This window comes from Myodes glareolus, chromosome X (genome assembly GCF_982192425.1).
Source record: "Myodes glareolus chromosome X, mMyoGla1.1, whole genome shotgun sequence".
Lineage (NCBI taxonomy): Eukaryota > Metazoa > Chordata > Mammalia > Rodentia > Cricetidae > Myodes > Myodes glareolus.
This window is the reverse complement of record NC_142053.1, coordinates 53,654,037-53,666,431: the sequence shown is the minus strand read 5'-3', so window position 1 is coordinate 53,666,431 and position 12,395 is coordinate 53,654,037. Positions and strand designations below refer to the sequence as shown.

The window sequence follows — 12,395 nt, the reverse complement described above, 5'->3', positions numbered from 1 at the left end:
CAAAGTTAAATTATATTGACTATTGTATGCATGCATGCTTCTACCTCTGTTTAAAACATTTTTTGTGTATTGATATATAATATATATATAATTGATATATATGTATATATATTTACCATATTGCAGTATACATTTATACCTCAGATTAAGATATTTATATATTGTTTATGTATTGATATATATGTGTGTGTGTGTATATTTACCATAATGCAATGTATACTTATACATTGTTTACACTTGGAGGTCATTGTACTCATTTATTACACAGTTGTTTATTGTCTTAGTCTTTAAGTTAGATAGATATTGAGAATTATATAGATCAATAGTCATCTATGTTTGTCATTTATAATTAGACTAATCAGGTTCTTTAGATTAGAGATTATATTCAGTATAGATAGATAATCTTCAACTTCTTCAAAGAACTGTAGAAAATGGCCTTTAATCTAACTCAGAGTTCCATGGTAGTGAGACACAATTGCTCTGGGCACCACCGATCTATTCCTGAGCAAATGTTGTGCACCAAAGACACTCCACCTGGTGCCTTTCTTCTTGCCAGAACTGGCCTTTGGGCAAAGAAATGCCCATACCTCAACCACTGACAGAGATACAGAGTATCCATAAATGGGTAAAACAGGACTGTCATATCCTGCCAAGACAGGGTAAGATAGTTATGAAAAGTTTCTTGCCTTTGAAAATGGTATGTCAGTTACGTTAGGCCTTAGCCAAAGTTGGTTGCTTCAATGCTGCAAACGTGACTCTGGGTAATTGCCCATGTAGCCAGTTGTCTCTGTGATTTGTTGCATGTTTTGGAAGTTGTTTGATTGCACTTCCTAACTACTCAGGTAACATTATTTCCCTTCTCAGATCTTTGATGGGGTTGAAGACTAGATCAATGTAGTTACTTTCCTCTCATGACTTGCCCAAGTTATTTATTATACAAGACATAAGCTAGTTAGAATAGGATATTTGTTCTTATTGTATATAATTTCATAGTAGGTTTAGAACTCTCTTACTTAAACAAAAGAGGGAGGTGCTGCGGGAGCTGCTCATGCTCCTTCAGCAATAGCCTTTAAGATACCAGCCCACTTGGACTTGGTCTCATTTGCTTTAAAAAGCAGCAGTAGCCATGTGCTAGCTCTCTTGCTTCCGGCTCCATTTCCAGCTCCTAGTCTCCTTTTCTGGCATTCCAACCACTGTAGATAGGATCACCTGCCAGCACGCACTCAACAGGACACCCCTAGACAAATGTCAGCCAGTCAGGGGTCTTAAAACCTCAGAATTTCCTCACCCCTACCTTTACTACTATAAAAACCCATTTCTAACTGAGCTCGGGGCTCTCCGGTTATTCCAATATGTTGGACATGCAGAGAAACTGAGTTTGCAAATTTGATTAAAATAAAGGCTCTTTGCTTTTTTTTTTTACATAAGGGACCTGGTCTCCTTGATTTTTGCAAGGACTACACAGATTTGGGCATAACATTTGGGGACTTGTCCCAGATCCCCAAAGCCCACTAGGACTACCACTTGTAGAGCCTTCAAGCGACTGGCAAGTTTTCTGTGTTTTGTTTCATGTCGGTAAGTTTACTGTGTTTTGTTTCATGTCTCATGTCTGTCTGTGAGCAGGTCCAGAAACTGTAGTGCCTGAAGACAGTCTGTGGACACAGGAAAAGATCATAGGCGGAGCACCTGGGAAGACATTCCCAGGGTCCTTCTGCTAAGGGTGGTTCCCTCTGGAGAGATACATGGGTAGCATTTCACAGTTCTGTGGTAAGACACGCGAATAGCGCGGTCAGTTCTCTGGTGAGACACACGGGTAGTGAGTCTCAGGTCTGTATAGAGACACACAGATAGCCATTTCATTGCGATAGGGGGCGGATCACACCCACAAAACAGCTTGAAGCTGTGTCTTTGATTTAGTTGCTGGAAACTGTGTTTTTGGTTTGGTTCAGTGCCATTGTTCTGTTCTTCGTCCTGTGTGTCTGTGTGTTGTTGTGTTTTTGTCCTGACTCAGACTGTTGCTGACGATATGGGACAGACTCAAGTCACAACTTCTTTGACTTTGACATTGTGATCATTTACAGGACTTTAGAGAAAGGGCCATAAGCTTAGGGCTATATTTTCCTTGCCACCTTAAACTTTTCATGAAAAGGATTCAGCCTTGGCCCCAAGCACAATGCTGCCAGCTGCAGGACAGCATGCTTGTATGGATGGATGGCTGGGCTATGCAGCCTTGTTTTTACAACATAGCAAGGCTGCCAGCCACAGTTGTAGGAGGCAGATGTATCCCAATGGGATTTCAAACACTAACAGAGAGTCTGGGGTTAATTGATACGGCTTGGAGAGGTTAACCATCTTTTCCCCCTCATGCTGCATACCTCCCATGCTGGTGGATGAGTTCCCTCCGCCTGCCCTGGGGGCTGCATGCTTCAACTTCTGATCAAACCTGACATAGTTTTGGTTCCTTGGGTCAGGGACTCTTTCAGATCCAATATGTTATGAATATTTGTCATCATTTATAGGGGCTGGTTACAAGTTATTATTGGTTAATGTATAAAAAACTACTGTTGGTCTCAAATGTTTCATGTTGGTACAGGATTTTATGTGATATAAATTTTAAGTTTTTTTTATAGTATGTGCATGTTTCTGTTCTTGTTTAAAGTATTGTAGCCATAAATCATACACCACTGAGAAAACCACACACACACACACACACAAAAGACTTTGGTAAGAGTTTTTATATTGTCTAAAAAGCAAGAGAGAAAAACAAGAGAGATTTTGGTATATTGTCTAAAAAGCGAGTAAAAAAGGGGGTATATAAACTATGTTTGCTGTGGTTTCTCATACATGCAAATACTGAATGTGATTATTTTGTTGAAAAGTTTGTCTATGTAAGTTTTCTTACAAGCATGGAGTTGATACAGAAATGTTCTATTTTTGCTGTTAGGAGAGTAATTTCAGAAATTTATCACTGAGTTCTGGTTATTAAATTTGGGTTAGCAAAAATTCAGATAACTTTTTGGTATCGATAATATTAAAACTGTTATATGCTGCTGTTTTTTTAAAGCTGGTTCTAGAAGTAGATTATGGCTCTTCCTTTACTAGACTCATGTTTTATTTACTTAAAATTTATGCGTGGGTAATTTAAAAAACCATAAGGCATAATTCCATTTTAAATTTTAAATCGCCATTTTACTAAAGTTAAAAAAAATGGGTGCCGCATGATTTCACCAGCATCTTTATTAAAAGTGGTCACGTGGAGTGGGCCTAACAAATCTCCAAGATAGTTTAGATTGGGATAAATTTTTACATGATGACTCATGTTGCTTTCTAAAAAGTACATTATTTTTTATATTCTTGATATTGCAAAAAGACATTTAAGAGATTTTAAGTTTCTAAATAAATTTATAAGGCTGTGAGACATCTATGTCATAAAATGTTTTATATTATTAAAGTTTAAGCTATTTAGATAAACTAAGTCATAAATTTTAATATTGATACTAAGAGGTTTGGACCTCCTCTTCTGGGGAAAGAATGTTGTTTCTGAATCAATCACTCTAAGTAATTAAAGATTCAATATTTTGTTCTTTTAAAAGAATATGCTATAATGGCCCGGGCAGCCTGCAAGCCAGGCAGAAGCTGCCGCCGGAGCAGTACAGGGTCCCTGGGCGAGCGGCAGAGACAGGCGGCTGGATATGGTGAACGGCAAAATAAATGGACATAAGGCTATACATGAAGCTAGACATTTATTACTTAAAAAAGGGAGATATAGACATACATAAAACAAAGACACACACGTGCGCGCACGCACCCCCCCACACACACACACGAGAGAGAGAGAGAGAGAGAGAGAGAGAGAGAGAGAGAGAAGATGGCGGCAAGGGAGGGCCGAAGTGGCTGAGGTGGGCGTGGTTAGTTCTTAAAGTGATAGCAAAGAATAACATAATGACCTTGTTAATGATCGAGAATAAAACACAAGAAAGCTGGATGAAAACTTGTTCAACTGGTCTCCTTGATTAACAACCTTGCTTCCTGCTATAACAGGTCTCAAACAATCTTGTTCCTTTTCAACAGACTCGATGGCTTTTGTTCGAGAATGTGTCAATACTGTTCAACTGATGGTATTAAAGTTCCAGTATCACTCCCTTGAGCCCTAGACAGACAGGACCCATGATTGAGTCCTGTCATTGAGATTTGCGAAGAGGGAAAAACGTAAGGCCTAGGGAAGTTTTCCCAGGTCAATTTAGTACACACCTGCCAAGATGGGTTCTATAGATCAGCAGAAAGATAGGCTTTAGTCTCAGTTTGCCATGGGCAAAGCTAGCTCTTAGACTCCCTCCTATTCCCATTTCACCTTGGGACCTGTTCCTTGCCTTTGCAGGAAACAGCATTAACAGCTAGATATAAACTTGTTCTGTGTTTACCCTTAGAATGACTAATTCAGTTTCTTTATTAGCTTTAATTCAAAATCATTACAGAATGTGAAGTTCTAGTCTTGTAAAAGCTGCTAGCTTACTATAGACTGTTAAAAAATACAAGTTAGTCAGTCATCTTTAAAGTGTTGATATAATTAGTTACAAAAATAAGCCTTATTTAGTTCCCTGTATGTGTTTTCAAAGCCAAACTTAAAGCAAATGGTGAAAAACAAAGTTTGTCTAATCAGACATAGCTAGTCAGCACTCATACTTCAGAGATCTGCAGAATATGTAATTTATAATAATGACTAAAAAGCTTTTTATATTAGGCAGACACTCCAAGATCCTAGCAGTAACCCAGGTTTCCAGAGAAGATTCTGAGACACCATGATGTCTCCACCTGGATAACAACGATGCTGACCACTGGGTGAGATGATCCCCAGTGCAACACCTGCTGCCATGACCCGGTCCAGACTGTTGACAAACAACAGGACCTTGGAGAATTGATTGCACCACTTTTGCCTAGACAAAATAAGGTGAGTCGTTTCTATGACCCTCTTTCACAGAAAAAAAAAGTTAACCTTATGGGCATAACTGAGACAGGAAGACTACTGTTCTGGATATTTTCTGCCTCCAATGCTATGGAGACCTGGGTGTGACTAACTGTATATGGACTCTGGTCCTTGTCATTTATAATATATTTAAAAACTATTTGGTCTGTACTCAGATATACTTTATATATCCTTCTGAGATATCTGATAGCATTAATGGCTAGGACAGTTATAATATTAGTTTAATAACAAAAGGTATTCAGATTCTTCCACAAAGCTACAGCCAGTTTGTTAGTACATTAATAAAATGTATTAAGGTCTAAGACTATAAAAGTTTATAAGCTTTGAGGGTCTAAAAAATAACTTAAGACATAAATACAGGTCAAGATATAAAAAATGTTTCAGGACTCTGGGAACCGACCTTCACCAGGGTCCACAAACTTTCTGAGCTCCTCAGATCAAGGTGTGTTATACATTGACTGGATAACATAGTGTAGGATGTTGCAGCCAGATGCCAGGTTTGTGTTCAAGTAAATCCAAAACAGAGAGCTTTTACCCAGGAAGGGGTCCAAATGAGAGATGAACAACCCCAAGAATTATGAGAAAATTGAATTCACCAAGACTTGGCCTGCTGGGGGAGAATGAAATTACTTGCTAATTTTTATAGCTATCTTTTCTAGGTAGACAGCAGCATTTCCCACCCAGAATAAAACTATTCAAGGTCCAGTTGAAGAGCAGAAGGAGGGAGAAGATGAGCAAGGAGGTCTGGACCGCTAGGGGTTTGTTCACCCACTGAGACAGTGTGCCTGTTCTAATGGGAGCTCACCAAATCCAGCTGGACCGGGACTGAATGAGCATGTGATCAAATCGGACTTACTGAATGTGACTGAAAATTGGGGTTGACTGAGAAGCCATTGATAAAGGCACCTGGACTTGTTTCTTCTGCATGTACTGGCTTTTTGGAACCCTAGTCTATTTGGATGCAAAGCTTCCTAAGCCTGGATGTACAGGGAGAGGGCCTTGGACTTCCCACAGGGCAGGGTTCCCTGCCCTCTCTTATGGAGGGAGGAGAGGGAGGAGGGTGAGTGGGGGAGCTGGAGGGGAATGGGAAGAGGGGATGAAGTGTAAATTTTTGAATGGAAAAATAAATAAATAAAAATTTAAAAAAAGCTCCTCTGGGAACTGGCCCCCTAATTTGCCCTCCCTCTAGCAATTAGGTCTGATAATGGCCTGAGTTTTATATTCAAATAATAAACAATAATATCCACCTCAACCTTTACATGTTGATACCAATTTCCAGTGTCTTGTTGTGTTACAGTTCTATGCAAGACCTCCAGATGGGCCCCCTACTTGCCAGAAACAAGTGAGTTTCCACTACAAAACAAAACAAAAAAAACGGGTTCATAAAACGGAGGCTTCCTCAAAAAATTCCTTTAAAAAGATTCTGGCCTTTGGAAAACATGAAAACCCTAGGTAATCATACTCTATGCCACAGGAAGGGAACCTGGAGGGTTAATTATTCCCAGAAAGAAATCAGTCAGAATTGCTGATTATGCTTAGATACTTGGCCTCTGGACTACAAAGAGATAGGAACTAACCAGACTGTCAGTCATTGGCAGACAAAACTCACTGTGATTGAGGGCACCCCAAATTAATATTAGAGGACTTAACCTGGGCACTTCCTTTATCCTGATGCCTGCTATTCTGCCTTATGGGTTAATGCATCTGGATAATAGTGAATAGTACTGAACCCCTGAGACTACTTGATGTATGCATGTACTAATGGTTTGACTAAACATGCTTCTTCTGATATTTTCCAAATGAACTAGACAGGCTGATTAGGACCTACAGATACTAAGTTTCCATTTCTGAATTAAAACAACAGTCATATTCCTTTACAGAAATGCTCCTGCAAAGGAGACTATGCATGACTTTGGGAGAAACTTGTTGTTTCTATGTTACTTGATCAGGAGTAATTAGAAAAGTTCTTGCCATGGTCAGGGAAAACCTCAAAAAGAAAGAGACAAAGACATAAATAATTGGTACCAGTCTCTGCTCTCTTGGTCTCCCTGGCTAACTACTCTGCTATCAGCACTGGCTGGGCCTTTAATTCTCATTCTAATTGGATGAATTGTGGGCCCTGCGTCTTAAACTATATGGCCAGTTATGTATCAGTTCAGTAAAATTAATGATCCTTGGGACTAACTACCTCTTTATAGCAGGGTGAGTCCACGACTTGACTCATTCACTAAGATCAGTGGGGAACCTAACAGGGCCCCAGAATGTAGTATGCCCCCAGATCTTAGCACAACTGACTCCATGGTGGAAGTATAGTCAAGCTGTGAAACTCAGCAGGTTACAGCACCGTCTGCCAACACTATAACAAAGACCTAATCCAGCAAGGGCCATAGTTCTGAGAACATCTCTAAATGTACTAACCTTGCTTTTGGCTTCTGTAATTCTGCTTCTAGCTTACTGTTACATTCTCGTTAACTGAAGTATGCCAATTCAGGATACAGTTTTTGTGCTTAAAAGCTCACCCTGAGAAAGGCTTGGTGCTACACTGGGATTCTGGCCACCCAGTGTAGTTGCCGGGTGGCTAGCAAAGGCTTTCTATAGGCTTCAGCTCTTGTCTGAGTAGTTTCCTCGTGGATACTCCACAACAGTAACTATCAGATTTTCACTGTTCTCTCCCAGTAGATACTGGGGGAGGGTATTGTCCGAAAGTTGTGCTTTACCACTTATTAATTAGTATAATTAATTACTGTTGTTGTCTTTTCTATTGGTTGAGAGATTCATACTTGTGTATGATGCTTTGAACAAGGATGCCACCCCATTCTCTCCCTTCCAATTCATCTTCTATCCCCAATTACAATTCCCTCCCTACTTCATGTATTTTCCTCTTTAAAAACAAATAAAAACCCCAAGGATTCCATTTAGTGCTGCCAGTATGTACATGGGAGTAGGACCATCTCCTGGAGCATAGGTAGCCCCTCAGGAGCCTCATCTTTGAAGAAAGCTGGTTCTCCCTTTCTCAACATCAGCTGTCAGGAGTTCTCAGACGGGGCAAGAATTCTTGGCCTCCTTCCATCTCCATGCTGGTATTTTGTCTGATTTAATCGTGTGCAGGTCGTGTACACATAGTCACAGCTACTGTCAGCTCATGTGGTACAATCGCCCCGCTGTGTTCAGAAAACCGTTCCACTGTACGAATCCACTAACTCTGTATCTCCAAATCCTTCTGCCCTCTCCCGTGACAATTCCTGAGCCTTGGGAGGAAGTGACTTTAGTCTACATAGGTTTTCATCTTCTGCCTCTTACGGGACAAGCAAAGTGCATGTTATGTCAGATTCTCTTGTGACTATACTATACTAATTATTCTCATGTTCAGTGGCACAAAAAGTCTAAAATGTCACATACTTAACTAGAAAATGTTCAGTGGTGAGTGGCCCTGAACCACTGGCCCTCACATCTGCACTATTAGCAGGCCAGGCATCAGAAGAGAGGTCCCTGAGCATAGTTTCAAAACCACTCAGTGGTCATCAAACTATAGTCCCTACCAAAGGCTATAAAAAGCCAAGAATCCAGAGTACAACTCATTCAGTTTGACCCTCGAAGTCCAGGTATTAAAATTTAACTGGGTAAGATGTAGCTGTTTAATGTCAGGCTCCTAAACTGACTGCAGAATGAATGTATTTGTGAAGAAGGAATAACGGACCTCAGGCTAAAGCTGCAGAAGAGGAAGGGAACTGAACTTTGCCCACAGTTCGCCCCTCAGCCATCAGATTTCCTCCATCAAGCCTTGTAATGGCAGGTATGCTGAGGCACTAAATTGAACAGAGACTGCCTTCCAGAAAACTAGACCTGGGGAGTGGGCGTGGCAAGTCAGGACTTCCCATCTTGTGCAGGGCTTATGTCAGAAATAGCTGTCCAATCGTAAAGGTGGGCGGGATTGAGGAGGGATCTATTGCAAAGTTTCTAAGCTCGGAGCTGCACTGAGGAGCACCAAACTGGTCTCCTTGCTGCAGACTTACCTGACAGGAGTTTTGAAGCCAACAGGTAAAAACCAGTGGCCCCGTGGGGTCAGTGCGGTGGCAACTGCTGGTGCGTGCGCTAGGGCTAGCGCTTTCGCGCTTTCAGGTGGACCGGGCTCTGTCTGCGCATCCGAGTTCGCGGAGGCTTTGTTTCTCGCGAATTCAGGGCGCAGTCCTCGGGTGTTCTCACTTTGGGAGGTGCAGGGGTTCTGAGCTGCTTCGAGGAGGTACTGAAGGCTAGGAAGAGAGTTGGTGTGGGTGGGAAACGGCCTTCTAGATTTGGCTTTCGCCCTTCTGTCCCTTAAGCTGGACACTGGGCAGTGACAAGTTATTTATAGATGACACAATTCAGACAGATATCTCTGCCCTGCCCTGCAGTTATAAATGTGTGAATCCCAATTTCCCCAGCTTTGAGATCAGCAATGTTCACCAGATAAGGGAGGTTCTTAGGATACCCTTGACTGAAAGGGTTTGAGAGATGGAAGCTTCGGAGCTAGGGGTGGGGTGGGGAGGTCTCTCTAGTCTACTCTGGTCACTAGATTGTGTTCTACCCCAAGCTAAGATAGAACCAGGCCCTGGTTGAAGAGCTCTGCCTTCTTATCTCTGGAAATAGGACTCGGCTGTATTTGGCGTGCCTCGTTCTACTAAAGCTTTTGATTCTTGATCATAAATAGTGACTTTCTTTTTTTTTTACACATTTTCTAAGGTTACAAGAAGGTTATTATGAGGCTTGTAGTTGGCAGTGACTAGGTTAAACCTTTCCCTGTCTTATTGCATGTTCTAATATACTGACTTTGGACCTTCAGTAGAAATTAGTACAGTGTTGTGTGCCTCTCTTTTAGTGTGTGATGCTCACCACCATTCCCAAATCCCCTAAAAGTAGCTGATTGGAAGGTGAAGATGCTCATAGTCTCCTTTTACCTTTGCTGGGATTTTAAAAGTCAGGCTTTTCTTTTCCCCCGAGTTTCTAGAGTATCTTAGTTTCTGGAGCATCTTCTTCTGCTGTCATTTGCTGCCACCAGAAATGGACTAATGCTTTGTAATCAGAGTACTCTAAGAAAACATGACTTTCTAAGATCTGTTTTTCCTTGTTGAAAATTACCATGCAAAGTATTCATTGATATTTTTATGAATTTTAACTGTTATTCCTAATCTGATCATAATTCTAGTAGGTAACTTTTTTTTGTTCTTTATTTCAGTAAATATGTGTTGACAAACTGGACATGTCTGAAGTGGAACGATTTGACAGATCAAAACTGAAGAAAGCCATTACTGAAGAAAAATACACTTCCATCGATGGAAAGTAAGTCATGGAGGTTTCTAGTTGAGAGGTACAGTGGTGAAAGTCAACAGAGTCAGTTAACAAACCTATGCTCTATTAAATTTTCCACAAAGTAAATGATAATAATTAGTGTCCTATTATATTTAACAATTTAAAATAACCAATAGCGGATTTTGTTATTGGGGATATGTAAGTGTTCCTGCATTAGTAGGAACAGTAGTAATAATAGTAGTAATAGGCACCAGTAGTATAAAGAAAAAGGTAATTTCTTGTATAAAATTACAAAATTCACATTAAAATCAATCTTGGAATCTTTGACTAATCACTAGGGAAAACCCTGTGTGTTCTTTTAATCAGGCATCTTCCAATTTGAGCCTGAGATCCTGTCCCGCTAATGAATTCTGCAGACGCTGCTCTTCTGATCTGTTCTGCTTAATGACAAATAAAACGGAGTAAATTCAGATCTTGAATATACTTGATGCTCCCAGACTCAGGGGATCATTGTTACTCCTAGAGTTACATCTTACTGGAGAATTTCAAAAAAATTTTCACAAATGCTGTGCTATGCTTTTTATTACACCAACAGTGTCTGAGAGTTCCAAAACTAGATGAAACTGTTTTAAAGTTTCTTTATTGTATCTTGATAGATGTATTGGAAGGAAATGCTTCCTTTACCTTTTCGTCTCAAATAATGGCAACTGTATAAATCAAATGGAATGTGAAACCCATAGTTTAAGTAGATATTAAATCTTAATATTAATTTAATATTAAACTTTAATAGGTATTAAAATGGTTGATGTGTACTCTCATATCACTTTGTGAGGCTTTGTGGGTGGTACCTTGATATTCTGAATTTAGGGCATTATGATAACTATTTAAAGAATTAGCACAGATTCTTTTTAATGGTGCTGGGTTTCAAACCCCACGTCCTAGTTCATGTTAGGCAAGCACTGTACTACTGAGCTCCATCACACAGTCTGGCAGCAAGGAACTCTAGGAAGAAACTAAACATATTAGAGAAAGGTCTCTCTTAATAATATTTTGATGTTTCTTTTTCCCTAACTATTCAGCAGGAGAAAGATGATATTAAAAGATCATAAAATGAAGACATCCTTTCAAGACCTACTCCAACCTTGCCTGATAGTAATGGTTTTATGATTGTAGAGATTTTAGGTAGTGACTGATGTAGTCTCACTTCTACTGCCTTGGATGAAAGGTCACCATTTGTCAATGATCATTAAATTTGGTTGTAAACTGCCCACTGGTGTGTACATGTGGTTTTTCACTTGCTACAAGACAAGCTGATTTTAACCTAGAGTGGGGCCCTCAAATGTTTTATAATCTTTGTGAAGTTGTACTCACAACTATTTGCAGCTCCTCGAGTTTATCTGCATTTCCGATGTAACAAATACAACCACAAACTTCCTGTGGTACATTCTGGGTATCCTAAGACATGAAATTACATAAGGGTACGTTTTCAATTAAAGATAAATGAAGGAAAACCTCTTGAGCAGATTACACATATGTGAAGTTTAAGGTGGTAGTAAGAACTAATGCCCTTATTTGGGAATGAAGAAATGGAACCATAGAAACTAAAAGGATCTGTATAGGATGTGAAAAGATAGCCTTGCCTTCTTGAAAGTGTTTTTTTTTCCACCTTAATGGAAACATGCAAACCTGGAGTTGGATGGGGAGGTAGCAGGAAGCACTTGCTAAAACACACCGTATTAAATACAACAGGGTCTTCTACTGAGTGTACAATGAGATATTTAATATCTGCTGATGACTTGTATTACTTATTCTCTGTTCTGGTCCTTGCATTGAATAGGGTTTACTCTCTTGCAAACCGAGCATTTTGATCTTCAGTGACATAAGTGCTACTGACTTAAATGTGTTCTCCCAGTTCGTATGCATATATTTTAGCTCCCAATATGCTTATGCATGGTGGTAGGATCTTTTAAGGGTAGTTAAAGGTTCTAAGAGTGAAGCCTTATAAAAAGAGAGAGTGGGGAAAGAAGGCAGGACACATACACACATATATACAGAGAGAAACAGAGACAGAGAGATAGAGAGAGACAGAGATCTTGGAAGGATGTTGAGTCTAAAGCTGCCTATA

General features: G+C 40.0%; 1 long non-coding RNA gene across 1 annotated transcript; it reads left to right on the top strand.

The window, feature by feature from the left end:
* Positions 1–8,920: 8,920 nt before the first annotated feature.
* LOC148117329 (uncharacterized) lies at positions 8,921–11,538 on the top strand. The gene is made up of 3 exons (XR_015736963.1): positions 8,921–9,022; positions 10,197–10,300; positions 11,350–11,538. It is a non-coding gene; the product is annotated as an uncharacterized LOC148117329 (long non-coding RNA).
* Positions 11,539–12,395: the final 857 nt, after the last annotated feature.